This window comes from Uranotaenia lowii, unplaced genomic scaffold (genome assembly GCF_029784155.1).
Source record: "Uranotaenia lowii strain MFRU-FL unplaced genomic scaffold, ASM2978415v1 HiC_scaffold_331, whole genome shotgun sequence".
Classification (NCBI taxonomy): domain Eukaryota; kingdom Metazoa; phylum Arthropoda; class Insecta; order Diptera; family Culicidae; genus Uranotaenia; species Uranotaenia lowii.
In genome coordinates, this window is record NW_026598236.1 from 1 (window position 1) to 17,678 (window position 17,678).

The window sequence follows — 17,678 nt, forward strand, 5'->3', positions numbered from 1 at the left end:
TAAATGACAAAAATGACAAAAATGACAAAAATGACAAAAATGACAAAAATGACAAAAATGACAAAAATGACAAAAATGACAAAAATGACAAAAATGACAAAAATGACAAAAATGACAAAAATGACAAAAATGACAAAAATGACAAAAATGACAAAAATGACAAAAATGACAAAAATGACAAAAATGACAAAAATGACAAAAATGACAAAAATGACAAAAATGACAAAAATGACAAAAATGACAAAAATTACAAAAATTACAAAAATGACAAAAATGACAAAAATGACAAAAATGACAAAAATGACAAAAATGACAAAAATGACAAAAATGACAAAAATGACAAAAATGACAAAAATGACAAAAATGACAAAAATGACAAAAATGACAAAAAGGGCAAAAATTACAAAAATTACAAAAGTGACAAAAATTACAAAAATTACAAAAATTACAAAAATTACAAAAATTACAAAAATTACAAAAATTACAAAAATTACAAAAATTACAAAAATTACAAAAATTACAAAAATTACAAAAATTACAAAAATTACAAAAATTACAAAAATTACAAAAATTACAAAAATTACAAAAATGACAAAAATGACAAAAATAACAAAAATTACAAAAATGTCAACAATGACAAAAATGACAACAATGACAAAAATGACAAAAATTACAAAAATTACAAAAATTACAAAAATTACAAAAATTACAAAAATTACAAAAATTACAAAAATTACAAAAATTACAAAAATTACAAAAATTAAATAAATTACATAAATTACAAAAATTACAAAAATTACAAAAATTACAAAAATTACAAAAATGACAAAAATTACAAAAATTACAAAAATTACAAAAATTACAAAAATGACAAAAATTACAAAAATTACAAAAATGACAAAAATGACAAAAATGACAAAAATGACAAAAATGACAAAAATGACAAAAATTACAAAAATTACAAAAATGTCAACAATGACAAAAATGACAAAAATGACAAAAATGACAAAAATGACAAAAATGACAAAAATGACAAAAATGACAAAAATGACAAAAATGACAAAAATGACAAAAATGACAAAAATGACAAAAATGACAAAAATGACAAAAATGACAAAAATGACAAAAATGACAAAAATGACAAAAATGACAAAAATGACAAAAATGACAAAAATGACAAAAATGACAAAAATGACAAAAATGACAAAAATGACAAAAATGACAAAAATGACAAAAATGACAAAAATGACAAAAATGACAAAAATGACAAAAATGACAAAAATGACAAAAATGACAAAAATGACAAAAATGACAAAAATGACAAAAATGACAAAAATGACAAAAATGACAAAAATGACAAAAAATGACAAAAATGACAAAAATGACAAAAATGACAAAAATGACAAAAATGACAAAAATGACAAAAATGACAAAAATGACAAAAATGACAAAAATGACAAAAATGACAAAAATGACAAAAATGACAAAAATGACAAAAATGACAAAAATGACAAAAATGACAAAAATGACAAAAATGACAAAAATGACAAAAATGACAAAAATGACAAAAATGACAAAAATGACAAAAATGACAAAAATGACAAAAATGACAAAAATGACAAAAATGACAAAAATGACAAAAATGACAAAAATGACAAAAATGACAAAAATGACAAAAATGACAAAAATGACAAAAATGACAAAAATGACAAAAATGACAAAAATGACAAAAATGACAAAAATGACAAAATGACAAAAATGACAAAAATGACAAAAATGACAAAAATGACAAAAATGACAAAAATGACAAAAATGACAAAAATGACAAAAATGACAAAAATGACAAAAATGACAAAAATGACAAAAATGACAAAAATGACAAAAATGACAAAAATGACAAAAATGACAAAAATGACAAAAATGACAAAAATGACAAAAATGACAAAAATGACAAAAATGACAAAAATGACAAAAATGACAAAAATGACAAAAATGACAAAAATGACAAAAATGACAAAAATGACAAAAATGACAAAAATGACAAAAATGACAAAAATGACAAAAATGACAAAAATGACAAAAATGACAAAAATGACAAAAATGACAAAAATGACAAAAATGACAAAAATGACAAAAATGACAAAAATGACAAAAATGACAAAAATGACAAAAATGACAAAAATGACAAAAATGACAAAAATGACAAAAATGACAAAAATGACAAAAATGACAAAAATGACAAAAATGACAAAAATGACAAAAATGACAAAAATGACAAAAATGACAAAAATGACAAAAATGACAAAAATGACAAAAATGACAAAAATGACAAAAATGACAAAAATGACAAAAATGACAAAAATGACAAAAATGACAAAAATGACAAAAATGACAAAAATGACAAAAATGACAAAAATGACAAAAATGACAAAAATGACAAAAATGACAAAAATGACAAAAATGACAAAAATGACAAAAATGACAAAAATGACAAAAATGACAAAAATGACAAAAATGACAAAAATGACAAAAATGACAAAAATGACAAAAATGACAAAAATGACAAAAATGACAAAAATGACAAAAATGACAAAAATGACAAAAATGACAAAAATGACAAAAATGACAAAAATGACAAAAATGACAAAAATGACAAAAATGACAAAAATGACAAAAATGACAAAAATGACAAAAATGACAAAAATGACAAAAATGACAAAAATGACAAAAATGACAAAAATGACAAAAATGACAAAAATGACAAAAATGACAAAAATGACAAAAATGACAAAAATGACAAAAATGACAAAAATGACAAAAATGACAAAAATGACAAAAATGACAAAAATGACAAAAATGACAAAAATGACAAAAATGACAAAAATGACAAAAATGACAAAAATGACAAAAATGACAAAAATGACAAAAATGACAAAAATGACAAAAATGACAAAAATAACAAAAATAACAAAAATGACAAAAATGACAAAAATGACAAAAATGACAAAAATGACAAAAATGACAAAAATGACAAAAATGACAAAAATGACAAAAATGACAAAAATGACAAAAATGACAAAAATGACAAACATGACAAAAATGACAAAAATGACAAAAATGACAAAAATGACAAAAATGACAAAAATGACAAAAATGACAAAAATGACAAAAATGACAAAAATGACAAAAATGACAAAAATGACAAAAATGACAAAAATGACAAAAATGACAAAAATGACAAAAATGACAAAAATGACAAAAATGACAAAAATGACAAAAATGACAAAAATGACAAAAATGACAAAAATTACAAAAATTACAAAAATTACAAAAATTACAAAAATGACAAAAATGACAAAAATGACAAAAATTACAAAAATGACAAAAATGACAAAAATGACAAAAATGACAAAAATGACAAAAATGACAAAAAGGACAAAAATTACAAAAATTACAAAAGTGACAAAAATTACAAAAATTACAAAAATTACAAAAATTACAAAAATTACAAAAATTACAAAAATTACAAAAATTACAAAAATTACAAAAATTACAAAAATTACAAAAATTACAAAAATTACAAAAATTACAAAAATTACAAAAATTACAAAAATTACAAAAATTACAAAAATTACAAAAATTACAAAAATTACAAAAATTACAAAAATTACAAAAATTACAAAAATTACAAAAATTACAAAAATTACAAAAATTACAAAAATTACAAAAATGACAAACATGACAAAAATAACAAAAATGACAACAATGTCAACAATGACAAAAATGACAACAATGACAAAAATGACAAAAATTACAAAAATTACAAAAATTACAAAAATTACAAAAATTACAAAAATTAAATAAATTACATAAATTACAAAAATTACAAAAATTACAAAAATTACAAAAATTACAAAAATTTCAAAAATTACAAAAATTACAAAAATTACAAAAATTACAAAAATTACAAAAATTACAAAAATTACAAAAATGACAAAAATTACAAAAATGACAAAAATGACAAAAATGACAAAAATTACAAAAATTACAAAAATGACAACAATGACAAAAATGACAAAAATGACAAAAATGACAAAAATGACAAAAATGACAAAAATGACAAAAATGACAAAAATGACAAAAATGACAAAAATGACAAAAATGACAAAAATGACAAAAATGACAAAAATGACAAAAATGACAAAAATGACAGAAATGACAAAAATGACAAAAATGACAAAAATGACAAAAATGACAAAAATTACAAAAATGACAAAAATGACAAAAATGACAAAAATGACAAAAATGACAAAAATGACAAAAATGACAAAAATGACAAAAATGACAAAAATGACAAAAATGACAAAAATGACAAAAATGACAAAAATGACAAAAATGACAAAAATGACAAAAATGACAAAAATGACAAAAATGACAAAAATGACAAAAATGACAAAAATGACAAAAATGACAAAAATGACAAAAATGACAAAAATGACAAAAATGACAAAAATGACAAAAATGACAAAAATGACAAAAATGACAAAAATGACAAAAATGACAAAAATGACAAAAATGACAAAAATGACAAAAATGACAAAAATGACAAAAATGACAAAAATGACAAAAATGACAAAAATGACAAAAATGACAAAAATGACAAAAATGACAAAAATGACAAAAATGACAAAAATGACAAAAATGACAAAAATGACAAAAATGACAAAAATGACAAAAATGACAAAAATGACAAAAATGACAAAAATGACAAAAATGACAAAAATGACAAAAATGACAAAAATGACAAAAATGACAAAAATGACAAAAATGACAAAAATGACAAAAATGACAAAAATGACAAAAATGACAAAAATGACAAAAATGACAAAAATGACAAAAATGACAAAAATGACAAAAATGACAAAAATGACAAAAATGACAAAAATGACAAAAATGACAAAAATGACAAAAATGACAAAAATGACAAAAATGACAAAAATGACAAAAATGACAAAAATGACAAAAATGACAAAAATGACAAAAATGACAAAAATGACAAAAATGACAAAAATGACAAAAATGACAAAAATGACAAAAATGACAAAAATGACAAAAATGACAAAAATGACAAAAATGACAAAAATGACAAAAATTACAAAAATGACAAAAATGACAAAAATGACAAAAATGACAAAAATGACAAAAATAACAAAAATTACAAAAATGACAAAAATGACAAAAATGACAAAAATGACAAAAATGACAAAAAGGACAAAAATTACAAAAATTACAAAAGTGACAAAAATTACAAAAATTACAAAAATTACAAAAATTACAAAAATTACAAAAATTACAAAAATTACAAAAATTACAAAAATTACAAAAATTACAAAAATTACAAAAATTACAAAAATTACAAAAATTACAAAAATTACAAAAATTACAAAAATTACAAAAATTACAAAAATTACAAAAATTACAAAAATTACAAAAATTACAAAAATTACAAAAATTACAAAAATGACAAAAATGACAAAAATAACAAAAATGACAAAAATGTCAACAATGACAAAAATGACAACAATGACAAAAATGACAAAAATTACAAAAATTACAAAAATTACAAAAATTACAAAAATTACAAAAATTACAAAAATTACAAAAATTACAAAAATTACAAAAATTACAAAAATTACAAAAATTACAAAAATTACAAAAATTACAAAAATTAAATAAATTACATAAATTACAAAAATTACAAAAATTACAAAAATTACAAAAATTACAAAAATTACAAAAATTACAAAAATTACAAAAATTACAAAAATTACAAAAATTACAAAAATTACAAAAATTACAAAAATGAACAAAATTACAAAAATTACAAAAATGACAAAAATGACAAAAATGACAAAAATGACAAAAATTACAAAAATTACAAAAATGTCAACAATGACAAAAATGACAAAAATGACAAAAATGACAAAAATGACAAAAATGACAAAAATGACAAAAATGACAAAAATGACAAAAATGACAAAAATGACAAAAATGACAAAAATGACAAAAATGACAAAAATGACAAAAATGACAAAAATGACAAAAATGACAAAAATGACAAAAATGACAAAAATGACAAAAATGACAAAAATGACAAAAATGACAAAAATGACAAAAATGACAAAAATGACAAAAATGACAAAAATGACAAAAATGACAAAAATGACAAAAATGACAAAAATGACAAAAATGACAAAAATGACAAAAATGACAAAAATGACAAAAATGACAAAAATGACAAAAATGACAAAAATGACAAAAATGACAAAAATGACAAAAATGACAAAAATGACAAAAATGACAAAAATGACAAAAATGACAAAAATGACAAAAATGACAAAAATGACAAAAATGACAAAAATGACAAAAATGACAAAAATGACAAAAATGACAAAAATGACAAAAATGACAAAAATGACAAAAATGACAAAAATGACAAAAATGACAAAAATGACAAAAATGACAAAAATGACAAAAATGACAAAAATGACAAAAATGACAAAAATGACAAAAATGACAAAAATGACAAAAATGACAAAAATGACAAAAATGACAAAAATGACAAAAATGACAAAAATGACAAAAATGACAAAAATGACAAAAATGACAAAAATGACAAAAATGACAAAAATGACAAAAATGACAAAAATGACAAAAATGACAAAAATGACAAAAATGACAAAAATGACAAAAATGACAAAAATGACAAAAATGACAAAAATGACAAAAATGACAAAAATGACAAAAATGACAAAAATGACAAAAATGACAAAAATGACAAAAATGACAAAAATGACAAAAATGACAAAAATGACAAAAATGACAAAAATGACAAAAATTACAAAAGTGACAAAAATGACAAAAATGACAAAAATTACAAAAGTGACAAAAATGACAAAAATTACAAAAATTACAAAAGTGACAAAAATTACAAAAATTACAAAAATTACAAAAATTACAAAAATTACAAAAATTACAAAAATGACAAAAATGACAAAAATTACAAAAATTACAAAAATTACAAAAATTACAAAAATTACAAAAATGACAAAAATTACAAAAATTACAAAAATTACAAAAATTACAAAAATTACAAAAACTACAAAAATTACAAAAATTACAAAAATTACAAAAATTACAAAAATTACAAAAATTACAAAAATTACAAAAATGACAAAAATTACAAAAATTACAAAAATTACAAAAATTACAAAAATTACAAAAATGACAAAAATGACAAAAATTACAAAAATTACAAAAATTACAAAAATTACAAAAATTACAAAAATTACAAAAATTACAAAAATTACAAAAATTACAAAAATTACAAAAATTACAAAAATTACAAAAATCACAAAAATTACAAAAATTACAAAAATTACAAAAATTTCAAAAATTACAAAAATTACAAAAATTACAAAAATTACAAAAATGACAAAAATTACAAAAATTACAAAAATTACAAAAATTACAAAAATTACAAAAATTACAAAAGTTACAAAAATTACAAAAATTACAAAAATTACAAAAATTACAAAAATTACAAAAATTACAAAAATTACAAAAATTACAAAAATTACAAAAATTACAAAAATTACAAAAATTACAAAAACTACAAAAATTACAAAAATTACAAAAATTACAAAAATTACAAAAATTACAAAAATTACAAAAATGACAAAAATGACAAAAATTACAAAAATGTCAACAATGACAAAAATGACAACAATGACAAAAATGACAAAAATTACAAAAATGACAAAAATTACAAAAATTACAAAAATTACAAAAATTACAAAAATTACATAAATTACATAAATTACAAAAATTACAAAAATTACAAAAATTACAAAAAATTACAAAAATTACAAAAATTACAAAAATTACAAAAATTACAAAAATTACAAAAATTACAAAAATTACAAAAATTACAAAAATCACAAAAATTACAAAAATTACAATAATTACAAAAATTACAAAAATTACAAAAATTACAAAAATTACAAAAATTACAAAAATTACAAAAATTACAAAAATTACAAAAATTACAAAAATTACAAAAATTACAAAAATTACAAAAATTACAAAAATTACAAAAATTACAAAAATTACAAAAATTACAAAAATTACAAAAATTACAAACATTACAAAAATTACAAAAATTACAAAAATTACAAAAATGACAAAAATGAAAAAAGCTACAAAACAAGGTTTACAAATAACAAATATCACAAGGAGGCATAAGTTTTTCAGTCCTTTCTTTTCTTAGAGCAAGTTCACTCGTGTTGGAAGATAGTGGTAAAAATGTTGACACTTGTAGCACATTTTAGAAAATTTTACAAGACAAAACATTTTCAAAGACCTGCTGCCGTCAAATTTCTTTACAACACTGTTTCTATTCCAGGCGTATCGCATATAAATCCAACTATTTTTGCATCACAGCATGCGCAAATAGCCATACTGTTGTAAAGAAAATTGACGGCCGTAGATCTTGAAAAAAATTTAACATTGCAAAATTTTCAAAATGTGCTTGAAGTGTCAAAATTTGCAACACTTTCTTCCAACACGAGTGAACTTGCTCTTAGAAAAGTTCGTAGTACTGGAAATATGATAGTAATTGGCGCTTTCGGGGTGACGTAATTTTCGCAGCTCGATTCTTTGTATTCCGAACTTCTTCAGGAATTCGTGGATGAGATGGACCAGCTAAATCCAATTTTTCAGAAACTTTACCGATTATTTCTGCCAATGTTTGCAGCTGATCTTGTTGTACGTCTGCTTCGGAATCAGCGGGTTGACCAACATCTTGATCTTCACTTGTAGATTGTGGAATCTTGAATTCTTCTGGCAAAACTTGAACAGGAATTGGCTGCTCGGAAAACTTGATTGATTGACATGCGATCTTATCAATCCTCTGCATTTGAGATCATCCAGAAGAACGGTATAGACGACTTGAACTTTTCGCTCGATGACGATACTTTTGGTCCAGTGTTGCTGATTTTGAATGTGAATCAAAGCAAACACTTTGTCATTCGACTGGAACTACCGTTGCTTGGAACCGTGCTTTTGGTTGTTCTGCTTGTTCTGATTCTCGTTTACCAAAGTAGGTTGAGGTCTGGAAGGCTTCATCAAATCGAATTTGGTGCGATTTTTCTGACCCAGGAGATCTTCAGCAGGAGATTTGTTGTAGCGTTCGGAGCAGTCTTAAAAAATTTCAATACAACCTTTTGAAAACGAAAAAAAAATTTCTTCAGTCAAGCAAAATCAAACGACTAGTTACTACTTTTTTCCTATTCTCAATGTACCTTCGATAGTCTGACAGAGGGTTTATTAACTGTTTTGTTTATACATTTTCTTCATCGCTCTCATTAGCAATGAACCTGCACCGACAGAGTTTACGTATCGCTGTCATATTGGTGTCCCTCTTTTTGAATGGTCATCTCAGCCTTTCTCAGTTCATCCAAGAAGTCAATGAAAATTTTCAATCCGACAGTCAGTCTTTCACCAACGCAGCACTATGGGGCAGTTCCATACAATGAGGCGGCAAAAAGTATGATTAGGTGTTTTGGACTATTTTGTAATTTTTGAAAATTTTGTATGAAAATTATTATTTTAACTAACTTAAAATAAAAAAATTTGTATATAAAACTTTTAAAGTAGGATGCTTGGTGTTATTTTTGACCCTACTTTTTATTTCTTTTGAAAACCGGGTTTTGGACTAATTGATCGTTAAATGATAAATATCATCAAGACATTTCATGAAACTCAAGAGAAAAATGTGTGAAATGATTGATCAATCATGAGAAACATTTTTTTTTTTTTTTTGACAAACCAACATCAACTTTGATGAATTTTTACTCATTAATAAGTAAAAATTACCCATTTGAATGATATTTTCAGCTTAATTGACTATTACTCAAAAAACGGTGCTTTAAGGTGCCTGGAATCTCTTTCATTGTATTTTTAGGACTTTAAACTAGATCTTGATAGTAAAAAGAGTATGGGGAAATTTGGGGATTTTTTTTGGCAAGGCTTAGTTTTTGACTTTTGAAAAAACTAATTATTTACTCATTTTTATCATAGATCAATTCAGTGTGTAAAATTTTTTAGTGGTTCAAATGATGGCTTTTAATATAAGCTTTCATATGGTGTACTTCAAATATAAGAAAAAAATGTTTCCATAGAAATATATGTGATTTAAATTTTTTCCTTCATCATATAAATTTTTCAATTTTTCAAAGTCTGTTGTCTGTGGTGCGTTCAGTATTCAAGATAATGAGTTGAAAAACTGGGAATATCTTAGTCAAATATTAAGTTATTAACTAGTAAAAATAAAAAAGCGATCCGATAAAGTTCAGTTTTTGACTTTTTGCCGCCTCAAACCCCATAGTGCGCAGGTGCAATTTTCAGTTGTGGAAAAATAGCTTCAAATAGCAGAAAACGCACCATGACTGACATCGAAAATTCTTGTGTCGTTTTTAAAGACTGTACTGCCGTTGGAAGCATAATTGTCACATGTTACAAAAGAGCAAAGCGAGAAAAACGCAATCACAGTTTCACAAGATCACTTTGCTGCTATTGCACAGTTTCGCAATTTTTGTTGACTCCAATGCCGTAGATCTTTAAAGTATACTCCTATCATATGAGCCCCTATCAATTTTTTCGAAAATGAACTGTTTTTTCAGTGAAAATCCTTGTGGGACATTTATGCCGTGAAATTCTATGAATAGTCGAAAAATGTCACACCACGAACATTTTTCCCATAGGTTGTTTGGTTTGGTATCTCGTGTGTGGCTCTTGTGTTTTATTTGTGAATGGAAGCTTAAATTGAAAAAAATATTTCTGAATCGGATTATTTGAAAGCATACATTATCTGGTGACAAACATGAAGTCTTAAACGGGTTCGATCAATAAAACGGCACGGAGGAGCAATTTGCGGCAGCTCCTTCACTTAACAGGAAGCAACCTTTCTTCAATTAATTGTCACAACCACGAGAGAAGCGATACCAGAAGAGGACAATCAATCCGTTTTAATTGAAAACGGTCCTGGAACAAGTTCCGGATGAAGTAACTCTGGCGGAATAGTTCGTAAACATTAAAAACAGACATCTCCGGTATTTTGCGAAGTGCGCCAAAATCAAAAACTCAAAGCAAAACCAGAAAAAAATGGTCTGCTAAAACAACCGACAATCACATATGGCCATCCTGGACAATTGTGGATTACAGTAACATAGCGCCGAAAGAGTAATAATTTGACTAATGCAGTGAAGCGGGTACGTTTACATGCACTCTTCCTTCTTACACATGCTGAGATGTCGCGAAAACATTGGCCCTCCCTCTCTTCATATCTCCGTGATCCCTTCCTGACTATCAAGGACACGTATGCCAAGTTTGGTGAAATTCTATTTAGACGTTCCGAAGTTAACACGTTCATTTCTTGAGTGTGGCAAATATGCGTCCAAACGCCTCAGTGTGACAGTTATGCGTCCATTTGTCCCAGTGTGACAAATTGACTTTGAATTTTTCTTGAAATTTCTAGAATAAACTTTATGTTTTGACACAGAATTTCAATAATACGTATCAAATTATGACGATTGGTGTCAAAAAGTGAAAAACGTCGAAATGTCACATGTGACAATTATGCGTCCAACGGCAGAGTAGGCAGCATGCAACATAAGATTTTAATTAAAGTTTCTTGTTTTATACTTTGTGTAAGTGCAGGGCTAACAATTATAAATTAAGACTCTGATTATGATACCAAATTCAGAATTTGGATTTTTTCTTCAAAAATATTGAATTTTAAATTTTATGTTTAAAAATTTGAAATTGGACTTCTGATGAATTATTCAAAAAAAAAAACTGTGGGATTGTTTCATTTACATTTTTCTTAAATATTACTTCCGTTTGTAACCAGAAGAGTTTGAATTTTGGGTTCAAAATGGGAAATTAGAATTATAGGTAAATGCTGGTGACAGATTGGAAAACGGCACCGTGGATTTCAGCTAAGTGGTTTTGTTTTTTGTTTTTATTTAGAGCATAATGTAGAGGTTGTGTGTGTGTGTGTGTGTGTGTGTGTGTGTGTGTGTGTGTGTGTGTGTGTGTGTGTGTGTGTGTGTGTGTGTGTGTGTGTGTGTGTGTGTGTGTGTGTGTGTGTGTGTGTGTGTGTGTGTGTGTGTGTGTGTGTGTGTGTGTGTGTGTGTGTGTGTGTGTGAGGGTGTGAGGGTGTGTGTGTGTGTGTGTTTGTTGGGGGGAGGGGGCGGGGCGAATAGGATAGTGAGACTGGTCGGCAAATTTGCAATATCACTACAGCAAAAAAAGAGTTTTTTGTTTTATTGTCGCCATTTTCCCAATTTCGGATTTCTAAATTTTTCTAGGCAGTGAATTTTGAATTTGACAGGCACTATTTACCTTCTATTACGGAAATGAATAACACTAAATCGCTTTAGTTCTGAATCTCAATGTAGTGATTTTTTTTTCTATACTACACAGATATTTCGCAAATATCAGAGCTTTTGTTGGGGTGTTCATTGAAAGTTTAACTAAAAACTAGTTTCGTGTTTCTTTTGACGTTCATCGATGAATATGAAAAATCGTAAAAAAAATCTAAATCTAAGGATTTTGTAAATTCAGAATAAGAAAAATCTATGTAATGTTAGTTTTCGTGTTACAAACAAATGGTAGCTTTGTAAAGCTTTTATTCTGAGTTTTTGCAAGAGTTAATTTGCGTTTTCATTTTTTTTAAGTCTCCGGTCAAATCAAAGGCTTGTGCAGTGTTTGGTAATGGATAATTTTTTCGTCAGTAGGGTCGGTTCGTTGTGTGTGTTTGTGTATGTGTGTGTGTTTGTGTGGGGAAAATTGACGTGATCGGTTAGTTCGGTGTTCGTGTTTTGCTCGCTAGGTCGTTCTTGCTCTTCTCGTTTTAAACTTTAAACGCGTGATAAAATTCGGAGAGTTGCATCGTTGCCAAGTGCATTGTACGTGTATGAAAGTGCCACGTTAGGACGCTTTGCTCTTTTCGTCTTAAGCGCGCGGTAAAATTCGGTGAGCTACGCCGGTGCTAAGTACTTAGTTAGTTAGGACGTATAAAAACGCGATGTACTCGATAGTGTGCGACGCGACGATTTTTAACTTTGCTTTGATCACATCCCTTCCCAAAGGGAATCCAGATCTTATTTACCTTACTCACTAACAAACCACCCTTCCTGTGACGACCGTGGAGATTTAGAGGTGTATTCGGTCTCTAGTAGCAACGGAAGTCGAACTAACAATCCTTCCCTTTCCCCGATGAACCGTAAGGACGTGGCCGGCGCCGTTATTGACCATATAAGATGAGGAACCTTCGAAACGTGCACACAGAAAATGGTAAGCTAATCCCAAGCCCCATTTATTTGGATCTATGTGCAATTTTTATGGTTCTTGTCAATCACGGAGTAGCAACTACTGAAATGTATGGTTCATCCAAGCTCAAGCTCAAGCTCAAGCTCAAAATGGGAAATTAGAATTATAATCGCTTTTCTTTTTTAAAGGATAATGAACTGAACAATTGTTATTATTTGGGAACATCCATAAATGACGCAGCATTTGGTGGGGGGGGGGGGGTTGACTTTGTGTGACGATGTGTGACGAGAGGGGGGTAGGGGTTCAAGTAAAGCTACGTAGCTTTAATTAAATATCGTAAAAAAAATCAAAATTGTTTTGAGTAATTTTCACTTTCATGCGCCGCTTGATTGTGCGTTTTCCATACTTTATATTTTGCTTCAAATGTTCTCCAAAACGAGCATAGCAAAATCCACAAGGGGTCAGCCTAGGATAGAAAGATTCGACCACAGCGAATTGTAGGCAAAAGAGGACACGAAGTGCTGGTCATCACTCCGGAGGACGATAGAGAGTGAGTGGAGGCAGCTGACATCGCAGATGCAATTATACCAGCCGAACAGACGATGGAGGAAAGCTGCCCAACGATTTAATTGGAATCCAGAATGGAGATAATTTGGACCGACGCAACTGATTGAATACTTACTAGCTATCCTGTTTGTTGAAAGGTAGCTTGATATTTTTTGACTGATTGATATGCTTTTTTAAAATTCCATTTATAACTTCTTTTCCTTTTTTTTTGTTATTTTTGTATTATTCTTGCAAAATGCTGATAATAAAAGTAAAAATTAAAAACCGATTTTTTAAAATGGGGGGGGGGTTATTAAACCTACGTTATTATCTAGGGGGGGTCTATGACTTTGTGACGAAATGCTACGAGGGGGAGGGGGGGGTATAAAAACTCAAAAAAGCTACGTCATTTATGGATGTTCCCATTTTGATACCTTCTAAATTAACCGACTAACTTTTATTAGCCATATCACAATTTTCCAAAGGGTATGGTGACTCAAATAGACTTTGTTAAATTTCCGAAAAAAATCAATCAAGATACGCCCCAATTTGTTCAAAATTTTCAAGTCCGAACATGCTTTTTTCTGAAGCCATAACTCCATTTCCCAATGCCTGTGGTGGTTCAAACAGTCTCCATTCGATTTCTCGGAAAAAAAAATCGTATATGATAAGTCTCATTTGGTTAGAAAATTTCGAGTCCGAACATATGAATAAGAAGATTTGGTTGAAGCGCTTTGGAAAACTATGCAAATAATATCAGCAGGCTGATATTTCTAGGAGTGATTTTTTCCGTCTTTCAGTTTCACTCGGATCACCATGAAAACGATTACCGAAGGCATTCATTTTCAATGAAAACTATTTATGAATGAGTGTGGAAGTAACTGAAAAAATCCTTCGAACATGATGGATAGGAGATTTCATGAACGCGCCTTCTGTTTGTTTATCATTAACCGCGGTAAATAGTTGGGTGACTGAGATGTTTTCTCAATATTTGGTGCTGTCAGGTAAATGAATATGAGTTTTTCAAGTCTGGTTCGGAGTTTACCTGTAGGTTTCGAGGAAAGTCAGTAACGCTTCATCTGGATTTTTCTTCCCCATCTTGAGGAGAGCTCGTTTGAGTGTGTCGACAAAACGGATGGATGAAAAGCTGGAGTTCTCACGTGCTCGATTCCATATTCTTGACACATTTTGGCGAAAAGTTCGGATATGAACTGGATACCGTTTTCAGTGACGATAGAATGTGGACAACCGAAACGAAAAATGCATTCACAAAGTTTCGCTACCGTTGTTGAGGCGGTTGTGTTTTTGGTTTCAAAAATTTCTGGTCATTTTAACATGCACCTATAATAACCAGACAGAATTTACCTCGAACAGGACCAGCATAATCCAAATGTAGACGAGTCCATGGTTCCGTCGGAATTGGCCAGAAAGAGAGCGTTGATTTCACGGGAGATTTTGCTGATATGGCACTACTGGAACATTTTCGAACAAAATTAGGCCAATAGACGTAGCTTCTAGAAATCGATTTCATCCGCTGCATATCTGGGTGACCCACGTGAAGTTGCCTTAGAACTGCTTCACGTAATGCTGCTGGAATCACGATTTCGCAAAGCGAGTCCTTCCTTTTGAAAAATTGAAGCAAATCAGCGTTGGATGTGGATGATGGCCAATTGCTACGGATAAATTGGGCACCTTTTGGAAGGTTCTGTCCTGTTTGGTCTCGTCATCTGGTGATCTAATGCTGCCACAGATTCGGCTTGTATACTGCGTATGTCGGCTTCAAGTTGCAGGCTAGCGATCACGTTTTTTTATCAGGCTTGGAATGTTGTCCAATCAACCTTGATAAGACGTTTGCATACCTGAAGTTTTCAGTTGATTTGAACTCGATCTTGAAATCGTATTGTAAAAGAACGAGTGCCCACCATTGTAGTCTGCTTGCTGTGTAGATCTGACGAATTTCCCGTAATATTTGGTTGATACAAGGTACTTTATTTGTTGCATAAAGAAAGTACTTCTCTCGATTTTCAGATGGAAACCAAGCACCCGCGATGCGACCAAGCACCCGCTCGATTTCAGAAATGTGGCCCTCCAGATTGTCACTTGCCACGATGATGTCGTCGAGATATCCGCTTGTGTCCTCCAATTCAGCGATCATGTTGTCGACTATATGTTGAAATTGTCCAGGTGCCTGAAGAAAGCCGGTTGAACTGGAACAGACTCTTGCGTGGGTTTATTTTCAACAACTTTCGTAGAAAGCTTTCGATTCTTGAAAGTAAAGACGTTCGGATGTCGGAATCTTTACAGAAACTAAGGCCACACACGAAGAGCAAACATTTGAACTGATCGGCATCAATTTCGGACAGCTTGAATTCTTCACATCTTTTGTTGACGATACCGGCGGCATACGTGTAGAAGTCGTCAAACTACTTTTTCTGGAGCTGGAGGCACTGGTATCGCAGATTGAAAAGAGATGTATGACGGTTTAAGATGGAATTGAGTGTGTTGACTTTCTCAGCAAACGTCACTTCTTTTAATTTTTTCGGAAGTATATTCGTAGATTACTAGACACCATTAAAACAGAAAAGGAATTACCTCAAAACCGATCAATCGATCGAACAATCATAAGTAATAACAATCGTCGGGAAGATTGTTTCAAATCGCTGTATCGGTTATAAGGCGGCAAAGGAAGTTTTAATTTTAATTTATTTCACAAATCTTACGTTAATAACTTTCCACGTAATTTTGGGGGCCTTTTTTCTGCTGGTGTTGCAACCATTTGAAAAATGCTCTTTTCACCCTACCACTTTCGCTTCCCTAAAACCTATGCACAGTAGTCCAGATCAAGCATTTAGCGAGACAAAATTAATAACACAAAATCGGTGCGTTTTAGACAAATCATTTGTTCTAAAAAGTTACTTTATATAATAAGCGCTTTCTTTTTAAAAGGTGAGTTATTAGGACGTGTCAATACCGTGGAAATTCGCGATACTAATTTCTTTCGGCGAATAGATAGTGTATATAAATGTTCTAGAAAGCTGTAGGTTGTATCATTTGAAGAAACTTTGCTGAACATATCAAAGTCGTGCAATGAAATGGTATCGCTCTATGATTTTTTCAAGATTTAAAGAGTAGGGCGTGTCTAAAAAAACGGTTTTTTGCTCATAACTTTTTTAATAAAAGCTCTACACGTTTGATGTATTCTAAACACTTTCTCAACACACCAAAACGCATCTTTTTCTCGAAGATTGTGCATGGCTATCTTATTGTCTTTTGGAGCTAGGAGCATTATCGTGTAAAAAATTATCAATTTTTGAGCTGCTATATCTCAAATTGGGGCAAACGAAAAAATCTGCTTTTTGCTGCATAAACTAGGTTGTAACACGAGTATTAGATACAGAAAAAACTGGAGATGCGTTTTTTGTTTAACTCGAGATTTTTAATTTTGAACATATTATATTTTTAAGTTTTTTCAAACAAAAAAGCACGTATGAAAATTTTGTGTTTTAATGTTCATTGAAATAACATTCTGTTGGTCGAATGAGATTATTTATGATTTACCTCTAACTATTCTCAAATATTCCCTTTTTTTGATATTGTAGCTAAAAATACTTTTTTATATAAAAAAATGCATATTCATTCAACAATAATGTTCAAGATGTTAAATTCAAACATTTTTCAAAATACTGTGCGCAGCTTCAGGTAGTTAAAATTCTTTTTCCATGAATTTTAGCTTTTCT